Genomic DNA, 20,790 nt, shown 5'->3' with positions numbered 1-20,790 from the left:
TCCTGATCTTGATGCTTGGTTGAAAAACATAGAATTATAAATATATTTAATTGAAGGGACTGTATCATTTTTCTTTTCTGTCTTTTAAAAATTTTATTTAACAATAGAGTATACTTGAACAACAGTGTTCTGAGTTTCAGGTATATGGCAAAGTGATTCAGTTATCCATACATGTGTATCTATTCTTTTTCAAATTCTTTTTCCATTTAGGTTATTATAGTATACTGAGCAGAGTTCCCTGTGCTATACAATAGGTCCTTGTTGGTTGTCTATTTTAAATATAGCAGTGCGTCAATCTCAATCTCAATTGTGTCTCAAAGCGTCAGTGTCAATCTCAAACTACAATCTATCCTCCTTCCACCCACCCTGGTACCATAAGTTCCTTCTCTTGTGAGTCTGTTACCATTTTGAAAATAATTTCATTCGTATCTTTTTTTTTTAGTTTCCATAATAAGTAATATCATGTATTTGTCTTTCTCCTAGTTATTTCACTTAGTATGATAATCTCCAGATCATTCCATATGCTGCAAATGGTATTATTTCATTCAATTTTTTCAATCTGATATCTGAAGAAATATCCAATAATCATAAGACTGTTTTCACAATAGTCTTAAGTCTATTTCACAAGAAGACTAACTCACCTCAGACACGCAGGTGACACCACCCTTATGGCAGAACGTGAAAAAGAACTAAAGAGCCTCTTGATGAAAGTGAAAGAGGAGAGTGAAAAAGTTGGCTTAAAACTCAACCTTCAGAAAACAAAGATCATGGCATCTGGTCCCATCACTTCATGGCAAATAGATGGGGAAACAAGGGAAACAGTGGCAGACTTTATATTTTGGGGTTCCAAAATCACTGCAGAAAAAAAAAAAAAAAGAAATCACTGCAGATGGTGATTGCAGCCATGAAATTAAAAGACACTTGCTCCTTGGAAGAAAAGCTATGACCAGCCTAGACAGCATATTAAAAAACAGAAACATCACTTTGCCAATAACAGTCCATCTAGTCAAAGCTATGGTTTTTCCAGTAGTCATGTATGGGTGCGAGAGTTGGACTATAAAGAAAGCTGAGTGCCAAAGAATTGATGCTTTGAGCTGTAGTGTTGGAGAAGACTCTTGAGAGTCCTTTGGACTGCAAGGAGATCCAACAAGTCCATCCTAAAGGAAATCAGTCCTGAATATTCATTGGAAGGAAGGATGTTGAAGCTGAAACTCTAACACTTTGGCCACCTGATGCAAAGAACTGACTCATTGGAAAAGACCCTGATGCTGGGAAAGATTAAAGGCAGGAGGAGAAGGGGAAAACAAAGGATGAGATGGTCGCAAGGCATCACCAACTCAGTGGACATGAGTTTGAGAAAACTTCGGGAGTTACTGATGGACGGTGTAGCCTGGCGTGCTGCAGTTCATAGGGCTGTGAAGAGTAGGACATGACTGAGCGACTGAACTGAACTTATTTTCCAATGAAACATACTTTCTGTTCAGGTCAAAGACAAAATTTACTGATTACTTTCTAGGTAACAGACATTCTACTTCTCTTATTTAGTTCTCATCACAAACCCTACACAGAAGGTATTGTTCTTATTTTTAATAAGGCAATAAAGACATAGAAAAGTTAAACAACTGACTCTTTGCTTTTTAAAATCCACCTTAAGATTTAAAAGAACTGTTTTTATTATATTAGTAAGTTAAGTTTATTTATCCTTATTGCCAAATTCGGATGTAAATTGAAGTAGGGAAAACCACTAGACCATTCAGGTATGACCTAAATCAAATCCCTTATGATTATACAGTGGAAGTGAGAAATAGATTTAAGGGTCTAGATCTGATAGATAGAGTGCCTGATGAACTATGGATGGAGGTTCATGACATTGTACAGGAGACAGGGATCAAGACCATCCCTATGGAAAAGTAATGCAAAAAGGCAAAATGACTGTCTGGAGAGGCCTTACAAATAGCTGTGAAAAGAAGAGAAGTGAAAAGAAAAGGAGAAAAGGAAAGATATAAGCATCTGAATGTAGAGTTCCAAAGAATAGCAAGAAGAGATAAGAAAGCATTCCAGCGATCAATGCAAAGCAACAGAGGAAAACAACAGAATGGGAAAGACTAGAGATCTCTTCAAGAACATTAGAGATACCAAGGGAACATTTCATGCAAAGATGGGCTCAATAAAGGACAGAAATGGTATGGACCTAACAGAAGCAGAAGATATTAAGAGGTTGCAAGAATACACAGAACTGTACAAAAACTATCTTCATGACCAAGATAATCATGATAGTGTGATCACGCACCTAGAGCCAGACATCCTGGAATGCAAAGTCAAGTGGGTCTTGGAAAGCATCACTACAAACAAAGCTAGTGGAGGTGATGGAATTCCAGTTGAGCCATTTCAAATCCTGAAAGATGATGCTGTGAAAGTGCTGTACTCAATATGCCAGCAAATTTGGAAAACTCAGCAGTGGCCACAGGACTGGTAAAGGTCAGTTTTCATTCCAATCCCAAAGAAAGCCAATGCCAAAAAATGTCCAAACCACTGCACAATTGTACTCATCTCACATGCTAGTAAAGTAATGCTAAAAATTCTCCAAGCCAGGCTTCAACAGTACGTGAACCATGAACTTCCACATGTTCAAGCTGGTTTTAGAAAAGGCAGAGGAACCAGAGATCAAATTGACAACATCCACTGGATCACTGAAAAAGCAAGAGAGTTCCAGAGAAACATCTATTTCTGCTTTATTGACTATTCCTAAGTCTTTGATATGTGGATCACAATAAACTGTGGAAACTTCTGAAAGAGATGGGAATACCACACCACCTGACCTTCCTCTTGAGAACCTATATGCAGGTCAGGAAGCAACAGTTAGAACTGGACATAGAACAACAGACTGGTGCCAAATAGGAAAAGGAGTACGTCAAAGCTATATATTGTCACCCTGCTTATTTAACTTATATGCATCATGAGAAAAGCTGGGTTGGAAGAAACACAAGCTGGAATCAAGATTGCTGGGAGAAATATCAATAACCTCAGATATGCAGATGACACCACCCTTATGGCAGAAAGTGAAGAGGAACTAAAAAGCCTCTTGATAAAAGTGAAAGTGGAGACTGAAAAAGTTGGCTTAAAGCTCAACATTCAGAAAACGAAGATCATGGCATCCGGTCCCATCACTTCATGGGAAATAGATGCGAAAAAAGTGGAAACAGTGTTAGACTTTATTTTGGGGGGCTCCAAACTCACTGCAGATGGTGACTGCAGCCACGAAATAAAAAGATGCTTACTCCTTAGAAGGAAAGTTATGACCTACATATATAGCATATTCAAAAGCAGAGACCTTACTTGCCAACAAAGGTCCATCTAGTCAAGGCCATGGTTTTTCCAGTAGTCATGTATGGATGTGAAAGTTGGACTGTGAAGAAAGCTGAGCGCTGAAGAATTGATGCTTTTGAACTGTAGTGTTGGAGAAGACTCTTGAAAGTCCCTTGGACTGCAAGGAGATCCAACCAGTCCATTCTAAAGGAAATCAGTCCTGGGTGTTCTCTGGAAGGACTGATGCTGATGCTGAAACTCCAGTACTTTGGCCACCTCATATGAAGAGTTGACTCATTGGAAAAAACTCTGATGCTGGGAGGGATTGGGGGCAAGAGGAGAAGGGGATGACAGAGAATGAGATGGCTGGATGGCACCACTGAGTCTATGGACGTAAGTTTAAGTGAACTCCAGGAGTTGGTGATGGACAGGAAGGCCTGGTGTGCTACAATCCATGGGGTCACAAAGAATTGGACATGACTGAGCGACTGAACTGAATTGAAGTTAAATTTAGTACGTACTTTATTTTGTGATGAATAAATACAAGGCTCTTTTATAGTCAATACTGTTGCTGTTGTTGCTTATTTGCTCAGTCATGTCTGGCTCTTTTGCTGCTCCATGGACAGCAGCTCCACCAGCCTCCTCTGTTCATGGAGAGGCAAGAATACTGGATTGGCTTGCCATTTCCTTCTCCAGGGGGTCTTCCTGACCCAGGGATTGAACTCACATCTCCAGCATTAGCAGATGGATTCTTTACTACTGAGCCTCGAGGAAAGCCCATAGTCAATACAGTTTTGTGCAATACCTGAGAGGTTGAGACTGACCACCTCTCTTCATAGGTTTGGGAACGCATGTACACCTGTGGTGGATTCATGTCAATCTATGCCAAAACCAATACAGAATTGTAAAGTAAAAATTAAAAATAAATAAATAAATTTAAAAAAAAAAGAATTTGATCACAAAGACAGAATGTGAGAGAGATTGTGCTCCCTAAAATAAAGGAAAATAGGCATAATTCTGAGTATACATTGAAATTTTGGACATGAATTGGATCAAACTCTGGGAGATAGTGAAGGACAGGGAAGCCTGGCATGTTGCAGTCTATGGGGCTGGTTGTAAAGAGTCAGACAAAATTTAGCGACTGAACAGCAGAAACAACAAACACACTGAAAACTTTAAAACTGACAATGTAAATCCTGACAAAAGCAACGATCAAGAAAATTTCAGATAGTCATTCTCATGTATACAATCCCATGTGTATGTGCAAAGTTACTTCAGTCATGTACAACACTTTGCCATGCTATGGACTGTAGCCCGCCAGGCTCCTCTGTCCATGGCATTCTCCAGGCAAGAACACTGGAGTGGGTTGCCATTTCCTTCACTAAGGAATCTTCCCCACCTATGGATCAAACCCACATCTCTTAATTCTCCTGCATTGGCAGTATGTTCTCTAACACTACCTCCACCTGGGAAGCCAGAATCCCCACTACCTCAAAATTAATTTAGAAGGAAATAAAAATGCTCAACAAATACTCCATGTATCCGGAAAAGTTTAAAGACATTTCAAATAGCTACTGCGTGAAATAAGAAATTATAACTAAGATATTTAAATCTAAATGATAACAAAACAGTTTTATACTGTTTTTTAACACAGCTTTTGCAATGGAGTAAAAGGGGTTTGATTCTTATAATAGGAAAAAATGGCTGAATATAAATAAGCATCCAAATTAAGAAGTTATAAAATATTTAGTAATCTATATGTTCTGTTCAGTTCAGTTCAGTCGCTCAGTCGTGTCCGACTCTTTGCGATCCCATGAAGTGCAGCACGCCAGGCCTCCCTGTCCTTCACCAACTCCCGGAGTTCACTCAGACTCACGTCCATCAAGTCTGTGATGCCATCCAGCCATCTCATCTTCTGTCGCCCCCTTCTCCTCCTGCCCCCAATCCCTCCCAGCATCAGAGTCTTTTCCAATGAGTCAACTCTTCACATGAGGTGGCCAAAGTACTGGAGTTTCAGCTTTAGCATCATTCCCTCCAAAGATATCCCAGGGTTGATCTCCTTCAGAATGGACTGGTTGGATCTCCTTGCAGTCCAAGGGACTCTCAAGAGTCTTCTCCAACACCACAGTTCAGAAGCATTAATTCTTCGGCACTCAGCCTTCTTCACAGTCCAACTCTCACATTCCATACATGACCAGTGGAAAAACCATAGCCTTGACTAGACGGACCTTAGTTGGCAAAGTAATGTCTCTGCTTTTGAATATGCCATCTAGGTTGGTCATAACTTTTCTTCCAAGGAGTAAACGTCTTTTAATTTCATGGCTGCAGTCACATGTAGTAGATTGAAAATGGCCTGAAATGGTTTACATTCCTCCCACAGTAGAGGTGAGTGGTTGTCTGTGTTCCAGTCCTTTCAACCTGCACTGTTTCTAATAACTACTTTGATTATCAGAATAATGTGAAAATAAACATGTGCCAATTTTAAATCTCAGAGGCATGTCATGTAAAAAGTTCAATGACTCTTCTGGATAAGTCACACAGAGATGCCCTTAGACTATGTGAAAAGCAAGAGAAACTCAACTGAGCCTAGCCTTCCAGCTGTCATTTTGAATCTCTAGATAATACCAGCCATCACTTGAATAGCAAGTGACCTCAGACAACACCATATGGAAAATAAGAATAATCGAGCCAAGTCCTTCCCAAATTCCTGACCCACATATTAATGCACAAATTAAGTGATCATTGCCTATTAAGCCACTGAAATTTATGGTGATTTGCCATACATAAATAAGTGAACAGAAATTGGTTCCCAGAAGTGCTGCTATAACAAAAAACTGAAACATGTTGCAATGCCTTTAGGAGTCAGCAGCAGGTGGAAGAAGCTAGAACTGTGAAGACACTGTTGATGGAAGGAGAAGGGCACTGAGGCAGTGTCACTGAAAAGATGAAGGAAGGGGAGAGACAGACTACAATATCCACCTCGCTGATGTTTTAATCTGATACATTTTTTCTCCAATTACAGTTTCCTGAGTAACATTTTTTCTTATCCACCAATCTCTTCTTGCCTGAGAAAACTACAACCTAATTTTGTTTTGTGTATAGATGAGACTGCCTACTCTTCTCTTTGGAGAGGTTCAGCTTCATTGCCTTTTGTTGGCTACTATTCGTTTAACCAAAAATAGCCACACAGTCTGTTAGTATTAATACTGAATCTTCATTCCTCATGTTTTCACAGAGACAGAAATGATTTGTACACTACTGACCAGGAGGGGGCTGTCTGACTCTCCCCTGGCCCTCTTCATCTCTTCCCATGGAGGAGGAGGAGACCTGATGGGTTGATAAGTTCAAGCAAATAATTCAGCTGAGTCCTTCTAGAGTCTCTCCTTCATTTCTTTCTGCTTGGAAAGACTGCTGTGTGGTAAGCTTACCTGGGAAGGCTGTTCTGTACAAAGGGAGACCTGCTGTTGTGTATCTTATCTCTCATTCAGTTCTAAACTATGGTGGGGACAGTTCAGTTCAGTTGCTCAGTCGTGTCCAACTATTTACGACCCCATGGACTGCAGCACGCCAGGCCTCCCTGTCCATCACCAACTCCTGGAGTTTACTCAAACTCATGTCCATTGAGTTGGTGATGCCATCCAACCATCTCATCCTCTGTCATCTCCTTCTCCTCCAGCCTTCAATCTTTCCCAAAGTCAGGGTCTATTCTAATGAGTCAGTTCTTCACATCAGGTGGCCAAAGTATTGCAGTTTCAGCTTCAACATCAGTCCTTCCAATGAATGTTCAGGACTGATTTCCTTTAGGATGGATTGGTTGGATCTCCTTGCAGTCCAAGGGACTGTCAAGAGTCTTTTCCAATACCAACATTCAAAAGCACCAATTCTTTGGCACTCAGCTTTCTTTATAGTCCAACTCTCACACCCATACATGACTACTGGAAAAACCATAGCCATGACTAGACAGACATTTGTTGGTAAAGTAATGTCTCTGCTTTTTAATAATGGTGGGGACTAGGTTGGCATAAATATCCTATACTCCATTCCCCCCAACTTCAATACTTCTAAGGTGTTTACCTGTTCTTAGTTACAGGAACCTATTCACTTGATCAAATCTATATCCACTCAATCATACTCCAGAGAAGATATTTTTAACCATATAAGCTCAGGGTATCTGTAAGCACCATGAAAATATATGTATAATTTTGTATTCATTTGCATTTTTCTAGGAGAGAGTCAATAGACTGGTTCCATCATATTTTCCAAGAGGTCCACAGCCTAACTCTTGTCAAGGACTACTGCTCTTGAAACATTCCAAAGAGCTCCTGTTTCCTCTCCAAACAGTTTTAATCAGTTGCAGAAATAAAAGATCCTTTCCTCTGTCAGAGTATTCTCTGACTGGTGTTTCCTTTTGGCGATCTTACTTTTGCAATATCAATGTACCTCAAATATAGAAAAATAGGAAGAAGACCAACCTCAAAAAGCTAAATATGGAAATGACCTTCCACAGTCTATAGACCCTGGGAAGGGATGTGTTTTTAGAAACATAAGGTGATGCATATATTCTGTTACCTACTGCCACCAGTAGGGCATGGAACAGTAGTCCGTTAGCAAACACGTAAGTATTTTTGCAAGAAAACATGAATATGCATACGAAGTGGTATAGAGACTATAAATAATGTCACCTCAGTTCAGTCAGAGTTTTGCATAAAATGAGTTACAAAATACTTCTTTTTCAGTGATCTGGGGGGAACATGTAGTTAAGAAATTGTGAACCTATAACTAAACACCATCCCTGCCCTCCTTTAATCTCCTCTTGTCCAAGACTAAATAATTCTAGTTTCTTAAATACATCTTTGAAAGTCTGTTTGTCATCAATTATCGCTACAGCTGTCCTTTTTCAGCATAATCTAGCAAGCAATAGAATTTGAGAACACTGTACATTATTATGCAATGGGGTTTGGAGGGAAGATTACTTTTGGCTTCCCAGGACTGTGATGATACCAGAACACAGTCAACTTTATATAGCTTCAAGGATAACACAATTTGCTTCTGCATTACTCTTCCTAGAACTTTATTATTAATCCTTGATATAAACTTCAGCCTCCAAACATCTGAGAAAGTCATCTTCTTCCTACAGCCCTTGGAAATAGGCCCAATGATCCTTTTATCCTACAACAAAATGAGCTGTCCAAAAATGGAACAGGCTGTCTTAGAGTATAATGAGTTCCCTTTTATTAGAGGTATTTAGGTGGAAGCTAGACAATAAAGTGAGTGTGCTCATAATACTGAACAAGGAAACAATGAAAGAAGTTGATTTAAGCCCTATGTGACTGCAAATTTCATCTGGTAAACCTACTTACACAGAATTCATAACTAAACCTTATTCCACATGCTCCAACTTATTACCTCACACTTGGGCAGTGAAAACGATGATCTCAATCCTTTTCTTGCCCACAAGGAGAATGAGCATCCTATTTGTACCCATAGGCTTCTCATGCCAAAGATCTGCTCTTCCCCAGAAGGGGTAGACAACTAGAATCCATTTCAATCCAAATCTGTTAACAAGTATTTATTACTAATTTGTTTTATCTCTAATAATAACTGCATAGAGTCTGCTGAGGAAACATTTGGTGAAGGTGAAGGTGAAGTCGCTCAGTCGTGTCCGACTCTTTGCGACCCCGTGGACTGTAGCCTACCAGGCTCCTCCATCCAGGGGATTCTCCAGGCAAGAATACTGGAGTGGGTTACCATTTCCTTCTCAATTACATATGAGAAATTTACATATTATTTACTACTTGGAGGACCACACTAAGGACAATATAAGCATCTGTGAAACAATATGTTAAATTCCTTAGGCAAGAATATAGAAGAAATTTAAATAAAGAAAAGAAAATTTAAAAGTAAGGCACTCAGTTCAAGGAGTCTAGAGTCTTGCTATGGGCTGGGCCAAAGAGAAAACTAGATGGCATTTGTAATGAGGACCAACTTTCTATTTTTCAGCCTTTCAGTCCAAGATTCTTGCTGGATCTCATTCTCTTCAAAACTTGGTATCAGGAAAAATTCTGACCAGATTTTCTCATTTTTATTAGATTCTATTGAGGGTTCCATAGCATTTTGAACTGTACTAGGACACTTAATACACCCTAAATATATTATAGCAATTATTATCAATAAAGCATTGTATTTCCATGGAGTATATTGAGAGATAAAAAGTTATAATACAATAGAAAAGAACTTAAATGATATATTATTTTATGATTATAAAGATGTTGCAAAAGGACACATGAATCATGATATTAACTTTGGAACAAACAGGAAACTGCTCTATGGTCAGATATACATGGTGAGAAATATATAATATATAGATGTATATGGGAAAAGTACTCTTCCCACATAACAATTGTGATTTTTCTCTGGGAAAGAATGAAGTCGAACTGTGTATCGTAACATTTAAAAAACCAACCAAGGTGTATACACGTTTTATTTGGCAACATATTGTGCCAGCTGGGGATTACAAGAGAAAATGGCCAAGGATAACAAAGTTCCTCAGCTAGATTCCATTATAAAATCAATGATTTTTAAACATCATTTATATTCAAGTCCATATTGGTGCTATGGTTGCTCCAAATACGAACATGATAGAGTCCTCGTCCCTAAGACGCTCGTGTTCTTACTCTCAGACAAAGAAAACAACCAGGAATGCAGGACCTTCCCTTGGATGTTGATGAACCCTCAAGATGAACAACAGCTAGCATGTTGTAGTAACCAGAAATGCTTGTTTTATCAAAATTGGGCATTCAGCCCACATTTCCAACTATACTTCTGCTTATGTGTAGTCTAGTACAGTGAAATAAAATTAGGGCTTCCACATGGTTATCCTGGGTATATAAGTCTTGGCTCTCATGCTAGACAGGACATGGAAAAGTCTTTTTACTGCTCTAGGTCTCAGTCTGTTCATCTGTAAGTTAGGGATTAGCAGTAATGCCTATATTACAGTTAATGTGGTTATTAAATATATTGTTTTTTTCTAAAATAAGTTCTTTATTGTTTTTAAATTGGTATACAAAAAGATTTTAGCACCAAGTAAGTACCCAGCACTATGCGAAGTACTAATATTTCAGAAATATATAAATACATAAACTTTATCCTCAAGGAACTTGCAGGCTGTTTCGAGAGAAATACTGGTAATTAACTGCAAAACAAGATATAGCAAATGGCAACAAATTGTTACAAGACTCAAAAGAGGGAGAGATTAATTAGAAATTTGTTGAATCAGGTGAAATTAAGGCAAGTTCATGATGAGCTAAAGTTAGGAGATGAGCAAAAGCACTTAGAGAATAGTAATAAGGCCTTGTGTCTAAAGTAGGGGACACAAGGTAACAGAATTTGGGATTAACAGACACATACTATTATATATATAATAGATAAACAACAACAGGTAACAAAAAGTGGGAGACAAATTCTCAGAGTGAGGTTGTGCCCAATTTTATAAGATACTGATGAGGAAAAGAGTCAGGGTTTATTGGCCATGTAGAATCATCACAGCTTCTAGAGCATGAGAGAAAATAACACCTTGGTTTCACAAAGATTATTTTTTTTAATATAAATTTATTTATTTTAATTGGAGGCTAATTCCTTTACAATACTGTATTGGTTTTGCCATACATCAACATGAATCTGCCACAGGTATACATGTGTTCCCCATCCTGAACCCCCCTCCCTCCTCTCTCCCCATACCATCCCTCTGGGTTGAAGACAGTATAAATAACAAATTGAAAAAGTTAAATTGGGTATATTAGTAAGGATTATTTCTAGGCATCTGGATAAGGAATGATCTGACACCAGATAGAGTGAGAGATTGGGTCAGGGTTGTTTGAAGAGAATGGTTGAACTGGAGAGCTATTTCAGAGGAAGAAGAAAGAAACTTCATAACTGATTGAATATAGGAAGTGAGAGAAATCAAAGATGACTCAGAGGCTTCCACCAGGGGAACTGTGTGGATAGCAGTGCCATTAACCAAGCCACAATGCTCAGAAAGAGAGATGTGTTTTGGAAAGTGGAAGAGAATGAGTTCAATTTGGGATGAGTTGAGTTTGACAAGCCAGCAGGATATCCAGATGGAAATGTCCAGAAGGCTGGGCACAGATGCACCGTAAGCAATTTACTTTGCCTTTCTTTCCTCCACTGCAAAATGGATGGGATATTGCTTTCCATTTCTCTCCAAGGACTGTGGAGAGGATTAATGAGGCGGTGTGCACATTTATTCCACACCAAGGACCAACGAGAGCTTGGAAAACTATTAGGTTGAGTCCCATTATGGTAACTTGGAAACAAAGCTGCTTTGATATGAAAGCCATTGAAGGAGGAGAATGCAAACCTGCAAGACCACTTTGTAGAATATAAATGTACTTCAGACAGCCAGTCCAAGCACAGCCTTGATGTGGGTGAGCACTAACCTGTTTCCAGCTGAAAGCGATGAAAGTGAAGCAGCTTTCCTATTGTCTGCATTTTCTTTTTGAATTCCTTTCCATAGCCCAAATGTGAGCTCAGAAATTAAACAGGACCCTTACAATGCTTTCCAGTGAAACTCATTTCACAATTTCTCCCATCATCAACAACTTTGATTTCTGAAGCAAGCTTCTGGTAATTGACTCTGTCCTATATAATAGTAACTTTGTTTTATAAATAAGTCCCACAAATAAATGGCATAGCAACCCACTGGAGAATCATCATGAACGTAGGAGACTGGCAGGCTATAGTCCATGCAGTCACAAAGAGTTGGACACAACTGAGCGACTAAGCAGAGTACATCATGTGATAAGGGGCTTCCCTGGTGGCTCAGACAGTAAAGAATCTTCCTGCAACGTAGGAGACCCAGGTTCAATCCCTGGGTTGGGAAGATCCCTTGGAGAAGGGAATGGCTGACCACTCCAGTATTCTTGCCTGGAGAATCCCATAAACAGAGGAGAGCCTGGTAGGCCACGTTCCATGGGTCGCACAGAGTCAGACACGACTGCGCGGCATATTCGTCTTTCTCTGACGTCACTTAGTCTGATAATCTCTAGGTTCATCAATGATGCTGTAAATGGCATTATCTCATTCTCTTTTTATGACTAATATTAGAAAAAAATGTTATGGTTACCAAAGGAGTAAAAAGGGGTCAAATTAGGAATTGAGATTAACAGATACACACTGCTATATATAAAATAGATAAGCAATAAGGACTTACTGTATAGCACAGGGAACTATATTTAATATTTTATAATAAAATAACTATTAGTATAATCAAAAAGATTCTGAAAAATGATATATATTCTGTATACTTGAAAATAACACAACATTATATATCAACTATACTACAACAAAAAATTGAAAAGAAGGGTAATTTTGTATTGGCTCATATGCCAGTGATTAGTAACACTCAGGTCACCAGGGAACGTATGCTCAAGTCCATTGCCAAGCCAGCAGCTCATATCTGAGATGTTCTTTCTGAAATGTGGGCTCAAGCATAGAATTATGCCTATTCATAAAATCAGAACTTTCCAGAACACCTCAAAACCATTTAATTTACAAATTTTGTTTCCTCTTCCTATCCTTTAGGGAGGGCAGAGAAACAAACTACCATGAAAGATAGATGATACATAGGGAGTTCTTTGAGGGTTCTGATGGATCTGATTTCCAATTTGTCACTTATTGTATCCCCTTGCTTCTGGTTTTTCTGCACCTCAGTGTCCTTAATTGTAAATTGTAGTGTCATGAGGATTGAATTTTTGCCACTAGTTGTCTATGTGACCTAGTACAGATTACTGAGACTCTTTTCACTTTGGTTTTCTCTTCTATCAAATAAGGATAATATTAACTGCCATAGTTTATGTAAGAGTTGGATGACATAAAATTAGACTTTAGGTTTGGTTCTGATACATAGTTATTTCTAAATAAATGTCAGTTGTCATACTGCTGGCAGTGCTGCTGCTGCAATAACATGAAGCAGATGGCTAACTAAAGATCCTCAATGAAGGTAAATTTCACTACAGAATGTGAGTAGGGATATTACTCCAAGTAGCTCCCATGTAAGTCAGGTTACAATATACACCAGTGGTCATTTTAAACAGGAAAATAAATCACTGCAGGACATCCATGGATGGATAAAAATATGTTACCTGCTTTGTTGGCCATTTAATGAGGAAACCTAGTAAGTTGGGTGTGTTTTTTAAATGCTAAAATAAAATAGAAATTTGGAATAAAAAATAATTATGGTAGAGCCAATTTCTTCATTCTCAGTGGTGGTCTCCTAGCTGCTCCTAGTGAGGGCCTTCAAAGCAGGTTCAAGGAGCCTCTCTTGGCCTAGGAAAACCTCTGAATATGAGGTTGGGCATAAATGATGTTGGGCATATCTGGAGCAGCTGGAAAATCAGCAGAGATGACAAGACAGCAACAGATGCCTCTCAACTTTCATTCCAGGGCTTTCAGGAACAGGTAGAGACATCTTGAAAGTCAGAAAGACTCCCTTTGGTAGTAATTGTCCTCTCTTTCCTTGACAAATATGTGTTTTCTTGTTCAGTATTGTATTTGTTGCCTGTTGGCACTTTAGAATAGCTAAACCTCATACTCCTTAAAGACAAGGTCATTTGAGAAAGAATTAGGAAGTAGGCAAAATTTCCTCTTTCCCTCTGTCCCTGAGATTCATGTTATTGGAACTAGAACTAACCCTTGTCTTCTGAACCTAAATCCACTACTAGCCAGGATCAGACTTAGTAGCTGTTTCTTCTTAAGACTGATGATTCTGCACATGTGCCTAATTTTAGAGTTTCCTAACCATCCTCTGCCATTGCCTGCCCCACCCAGGCAACTAGGTTTATCCATCCTAAGCCTTAGAGAAAACCCAGTAATCTGTCTGTCCTCAGGAATTTATTATGTTTCAATAAAAATCTACTATACTCACTGGGGGAAAAAAAGAATAATCGGTCTTAATGATATAGATTCTGTTTAATCTTTTAATACATTTCATTAGATTTTGGAGGGGTTAGTCCACATCTATCTTCCACTGCACCCTTACCCACAACCATTCTAAAAGACAAAATTTTAAGCAGAATGCCATCTAGGGAAGAAAAGAAGAAATATATATGCTATAATAAGGCTTTCTCATCAACTCTTTAAGTCATACCATGGCCACCATGATTTATTCCATCTCTTTGTAGGACCTGTGTTGGTTATATGAAAACAGAAACTATACATAATAACAGCAATGACTATAATTCCAGCCAAACAAATTAGTTTCAAGCACCCTAATGCAAGTTATTGGTGGTGTGAAAGGCAAGGAATCTGCAGTGGAAACAAAAATTTATATCACACTCAAAATTGGTCTTATATTTAGGATGCACTTTTTGCTACATATGTTGCAAAAACGATTCTTCTATCAGGATGCCATTTTCTTCAAATAACTGATGTGCCGTCTTGCTGAATAGAGGACTGAAAAAAAAATTTAGAATGCTTATTTTGATTTTGATATCCATTGTTAACCCCAAAGTTTCAAGGTTAAGATGCTGCCTTTTATTTTACTACAATATTGCTGTTAAACTTGTAGTACTTTCAAAGCTGATTGCACTGTTGGCCAGGTAACTGCTGTGGAGGCTTAGCTTTTATCAGTTAGACTGAGAATTAATATTTTCACACAAGATTTTTCTTGAAAGAATATCAATGTTAGAAACTATTTGTAAAAATATAAAGTCAGTTGACTGACTTCAGTAAAATTTTGCTTCCAAATTCTGGACATTATATAAGCAAAATAAAAAAGGATTACTATCAAAGGTGACAGTGCCTGGAAAGATCAATAAGTATGCAGATATTAGCATCTCATCATGCTGTGCTTAGTTGTTCAGTCATGTCTGACCCTTTGTGACCCCATGGACTGTAGCCTGCCAGGCTCCTCTGTCCATGGGAATTCTCCGGGCAAGAATACTGGAGTGGCATCTTATCATAATGGTCCTCAGAAAGAAATGTATTACAAATTTTTTCTATACCTAGTCCCCAAAATGGATTTTTAAAATAGAGTTCCAAAGATAGCAAGGAGAGATGAGAAATCCATCCTCAGCGATCAATGCAAAGAAATAGAGGAAAACAATAGAATAGGAAAGACTAGAGATATCTTCAAGAAAATTAGACATACCAAGGGAACATTTCATGCAAAGGTGGGCTCAATAAAGGGCAGAAAAGGGATGGACATAACAGAAGCAGAAGATATTAAGAAGAGGTGGCAAGAATACACAGAAGAACTATACAAAAAAGATGTTCATGACCCAGATAATCACAGAAGTGTGATCACTCACACTTACCTAGAGCCAGACATCCTGGAATGTGAAGTCAAGTGGGCCTTAGGAAGCATCACTATGAACAAAGCTAGTGGAGGTGATGGAATTCCAGTAGAGCTGTTTCAAACCCTGAAAGATGATGCTGTGAAAGGGCTGCACTCAATATGCCAGCAAATTTGGAAAACTCAGCAGTGGCCACAACATGGGAAAAGGTCCGTTTTCATTCCAATCCAAAGAAATCCAATGCCAAAGAATGCTCAAACTACCGCACAATTGCACTCATCTCACATGCTAGTAAAGTAATGCTCAAAATTCTCCAAACAGGCTTCAGCAATACGTGAACCGTGAACTCCCTGATGTTCAAGCTGGTTTTATAAAAGGCAGAGGAACCAGAGATCAAATTGCCAACATTCACTGGATCATCGAAAAAGCATGACAATTCCAAAAAAATATCTACTTCTGCTTTATTGACTATGCCAAAGCCTTTGATGTGTGAATCACAATAAACTGTGGAAAATTCTTCAAGAGATGGGCATACCAGATCACCTGACCTGCCTCCTGAGAAACCTGTATGCAGGTCAGGAAGCAACAGTTAGAACTGGACATGGAACAACAGACTGGTTCCAAATAGGAAAAGGAGTATGTCAAGGCTGTATACTGTCACCTTGCTTATTTAATTTATATGCAGAGTACATCATGAGAAATGCTGGACTGGAGGGAGCACAAGCTGGAATCAAGATTGCCAGGAGAAATATCAATAACCTCAGATATGCAGATGACATCACTCTTATGGCAGAAAATGATGAAAAACTAAAGAGCCTCTTGATGAAAGTGAAAGAGGAGAGTGAAAAAGTTGGCTTAAAGCTCAACACTCAGAAGACAAAGATCATGGCATCCAGTCCAATTGGGAAACAGTGGAAACAGTGTCAGACTTTATTTTTCTGGGCTCCAAAATCACGGCAGATGGTGATTGCAGTCATGAAATAAAAAGATGCTTACTCCTTGGAAGGAAAGTTATGACCAACCTAGACAGCATATTAAAAAGGACAGACATTACTTTGCCAACAAAGGTCCATCTAGTCAAGGGTATGGTTTTTCCAGTAGTCATTAATGGATGTGATGGCTGGACTATAAAGAAAGCTGAGTGCTGAAGAACTGGTGCTTCTGAACTGTGCCAGTCCATCCTTCAGGAGATCAGTCCTGGGTGTTCATTGGAGGGACTGATGTTGAAACTAAAACTCCAATACTTTGGCCACCTGATGCGAAGAGCTGACTCATTTGATAAGACCCTGATGCTGGGAAAGATTGAGGGCAGGAGGAGAAGGGGACGACAAAGGATAAGATGATTGGATGGCATCACCGACACAATGGACATGGGTTTGGGTGGACTCCAGGAGTTGGTGATGGACATGTAGGCCTGGCATGCCCATGTTCATGGGGTTGAAAAGAGTCAGACACAACTGAACTGAATTGAACTGAAACAAAATTCATATTCAATAAAACCATTATGATAAGGATTATAACAACAAAATTTTTGGACTTTCAGAACTGGGAGTGATTCAGAATTAGCTGATCTTTAGTAACCCACTCAGGTATTCTTGCCTGGAGAATCCCATGGATAGAGGAACCTGGTAGGCTGCAGTCCATGGGGCCACAAAGAGTTAGACACAACTGAAGCAACTTAGCATACATGCATTGTAACTCTGGAAGTGTCTCTAAAAGTCAGTCCTTGCCGATTGCCTGGCCTTCAGCCAACTGACGATGTTACCAGTAAGTGGTTTTCAGAAATGTGGTTGAAGAAGCAAATTTACAGTGATTGATTGAGATTGGATTATAGTTAGCTTTTTTGAGTCTGAAGTATAGGAAGTTTTTATTTTAAGAGCAGAGAATCTAGAAAATAAACCATAACTTAGCATATTGTTATAAAAAGTGAAGAATCTAAATTTCTTCCCTATATACCAGCAATGACAATAGGAATTTGAAATTAAAAATGCAACCTCATTTTCCTTAGCACCAAAAAAAAAAAAAAAAATCAACAAACCATTTTATCCTAAAGCCTTTGCCTTACATCTACCTGGTAGAACAGGGGAAGGGTATGTGTTGAAGGAAAAGGAGACCTTGTAAACAGTCAGAGATGGAGCAGCCTTGGGCATATGGCAAGCTGGAATATCCTGTCAAGACAATGGGGAAAAGCAAAGATTGACATAATATTTGAGGCTAAGGATGAAATCACTGGGCACAGAGTAGCTTAGTACGTATTATAAAGTCACACATAGTACAAGAAAAGAGTGACCTGGATATTGATACACAAGTGATAGAATCATGTTTGGGGCATTATATGAGGTGTCAGTTCAGTTCAGTCACTTAGTCATGTCCAACTCTTTGCAACCCCATGGACTGGAGCCTAACAGGTTTCCCTGTCCATCACCATCTCCTGGAGCTTACTCAAACTCAAGTCCATCGAATCAGTGATGCCATCCAACCATCTCATTCTCCGTTGTCCCCTTCTCCTCTCACCTTCAATCTTTCCCAGCATCAGGATCTTTTCTAATGAGTCAGTTCTTTGCATCAGGTAGCCAAAGTATTGAAGTTTCAGCTTCAGCATCAGTCCTTCCAATGAATATTCAGGACTAATTTCCCTTAGGATTGCCTGGTTTGATCTCCTTGCAGTCCAAGGGACTCTCAAGAGTCTTCTCGAACACCACAGTTCAAAAGCATCAATTCTTTGGCGCTCAGCTTGCTTTATAGTCCAACTCTCACATTCATACATGACTACTGGGAAAACCATAGCTTTGACTAGCAGATCTTTGTTAATATGCTGTCTAGGTTGGTCATAGCTTTTCTTCCAAGTAGTATACATCTTTTAATTCATGGCTGCAGTCACCATCTGCAGTGATTTTGGAGCCCAAAAAATAAAGTCTCTGTCTTCATTGTTTCCCCATCTATCTGTCATGAAGTGATAGGACAGGATGCCGTGATATTATGGTTGGTAGCTGTTCCCTTCCCCACAGGATGTTCCCAACCCGGGGATCAAATGCAGGGATCCCATATTCCAGGCAGATTCCTTACCACCTGAACCACCAGGGAAGCCCATATGACGACATAGACATCTCAATAATAGAAGTGGTCAAGTCAGGTGGGGACCAGAAATCAAGCCCAGCCCAGTTCAGAGAAAGTCTCAGTGGGAAAAGAAAGGAGTTGAGGCTCTGCTCTTACATACTGGAGTTCTAAGGACCTACGGTGGAAACTAGTTGCCATAGCTTTGACACTGTGTCCATCACATGAGTAGCAATGGAGACTGTAGATTAAAGCTCATTAGTTGCTAGGCTTCTCTCTTTCCAATTTCACTAGGCATTTTGTGGGTTTTCCAGACCACAATCTGGTGGGGGGATAAAAAGCTCATAATACCCTATATTATTTTGTTCTCAATAATTTTGAAATTAAGTAAAACTGAGCCTGCAAGTAACAGGCTCTAGTACACACTTCTAGGTTGAGCAGAGGTAGTCATTTTCTGAAATATCTGATAGGAAGAGTAATTTCTGAAGTGTTGAAGTGCTTGCTAGATAGTACATAGCCATGTGGGATTTCTCATGGGCAACAGGTCCACCCAAGAGCACTGAGAAATATGGTTTGGCAAAGACTGGAAGCCTGGGATTGCTCCTTAATGTCATCCCTCCTAACATACACTTTTAACTGTTTGCAGACACCTTGACTCTTTTCCTCGTGAAACCTGGGATCCCAAGACCACCTCTGTGTCTACTGTTCTCCTGAATCCCAATTGTTCCAAGCTCACTTCTTAACTGTGAAAGCCAGTTCAAGCTACCTGCTAAACAGGGGCTAAAAGAAGTGTGTGCATCTGTGTGTCTGACAAAACTTGCATCTCTTAACTGAATATGATCATGTTGCTAAGTAATGCATGACTAGACAACATAAAACATAGTCATTGTGTTTTGACAGGCCATGAGAAGCATCAAAACTAGTGGTTTCAGATGCCAGTCAAGGAGCTTTACTCCAGATATGACACATATCAATCAGACTGATGAGTTTTCATGGAAAATCATGATACTTTACAGGACCAAAAGCTCACAAATTATAGACATATTTCTTAATTCTAGTCTATATAAATATTTCCCAAACCAGTTTTAGTGCCTTGCCATGGAGCACAATCAATGCATGCTTACTTGACTGAATCAAAATAAATTAATTGACTCATACAAAGCAAATGCTCAATTAATTTATGTTTTGTATTGATTTGAAGACATCTTCATTCTAAAACACAATACAGTAATTTTGTACAAGCAAAGTTTCAAGTTGTATGAAATAATCTACAAAAAGAAATAAACAATATTTGAAAGCATAGTAAAAGACTGAAGCCAGTTCTCTACAATCACAGGGGAAAAAATGGACTGAGTATGAAACTGTATTCTAAATTTTTTTTTGCGATCCATTATGTAAGCCTCAGAATTTTCCAATTCAGACAACCACATTTTACTACACTCTCATTTTTTTTTTAATTTTTATTTTTACTTTATTTTACTTTACAGTACTGTATTGGTTTTGCCATATATTGACATGAATCTGCTATGGGTGTACATGAGTTCCCAATCCTTAACCCCCCTCCCACCTCCCACCCCATATCATCTCATTTAGTTTGCCTGATGGAGCATAAACTTGTGTACTGTATAACACATGAAAGTAAGGCTATAATTATTTAATTAAGAAAAAACTAATAAAATACACAATTTAAAAACAATACATCTGCTTTCAGATTCTGTATCTTGGTTCAGAACTGACTGTTAACAATTAAACCAGTCTGTGCACAGCCTTCAGCAAGTCTGATGGTTGTGCCTATACTAATCAGGGACAAAGCCTTGATATTCAGGTGACTGAATAAGTTATCAACTATTCAGATAATAAGTGATAAATTAGGTCAAGAGTGAGGTGATAGATTTTTTGCATCTTTTCATACATTAACAAATATTTTTAGCATCTACAATGTGGCTTGTAATTTCATTTTTCCATTGTTAGCACAGCTCAGTTCAGTTCAGTCGCTCAGTTGTGTCTGACTGTTTGCTACTCCATGAATCACAGCACGCCAGGCCTCCCTGTCCATCACCAACTCCCAGAGTTCACTCAGACCCACGTCCATTGAGCCAGTATGCCATCCAGCCATCTC

The 20,790-nt window shown here is 38.9% G+C and overlaps 1 long non-coding RNA gene across 1 annotated transcript in view; it reads right to left on the bottom strand.

Moving 5' to 3' along the window:
* LOC120879565 overlaps positions 1 to 20,790 on the bottom strand; it is a 273,311-nt gene that overhangs the window by 23,972 nt on the left and 228,549 nt on the right. The window lies entirely within an intron of this gene.

The sequence above is a fragment of the Oryx dammah genome, unplaced genomic scaffold, assembly GCF_014754425.2.
Source record: "Oryx dammah isolate SB20612 unplaced genomic scaffold, SCBI_Odam_1.1 HiC_scaffold_20, whole genome shotgun sequence".
Classification (NCBI taxonomy): Eukaryota; Metazoa; Chordata; class Mammalia; order Artiodactyla; family Bovidae; genus Oryx; species Oryx dammah.
This window is presented reverse-complemented; position numbering and strand designations above follow the sequence as displayed.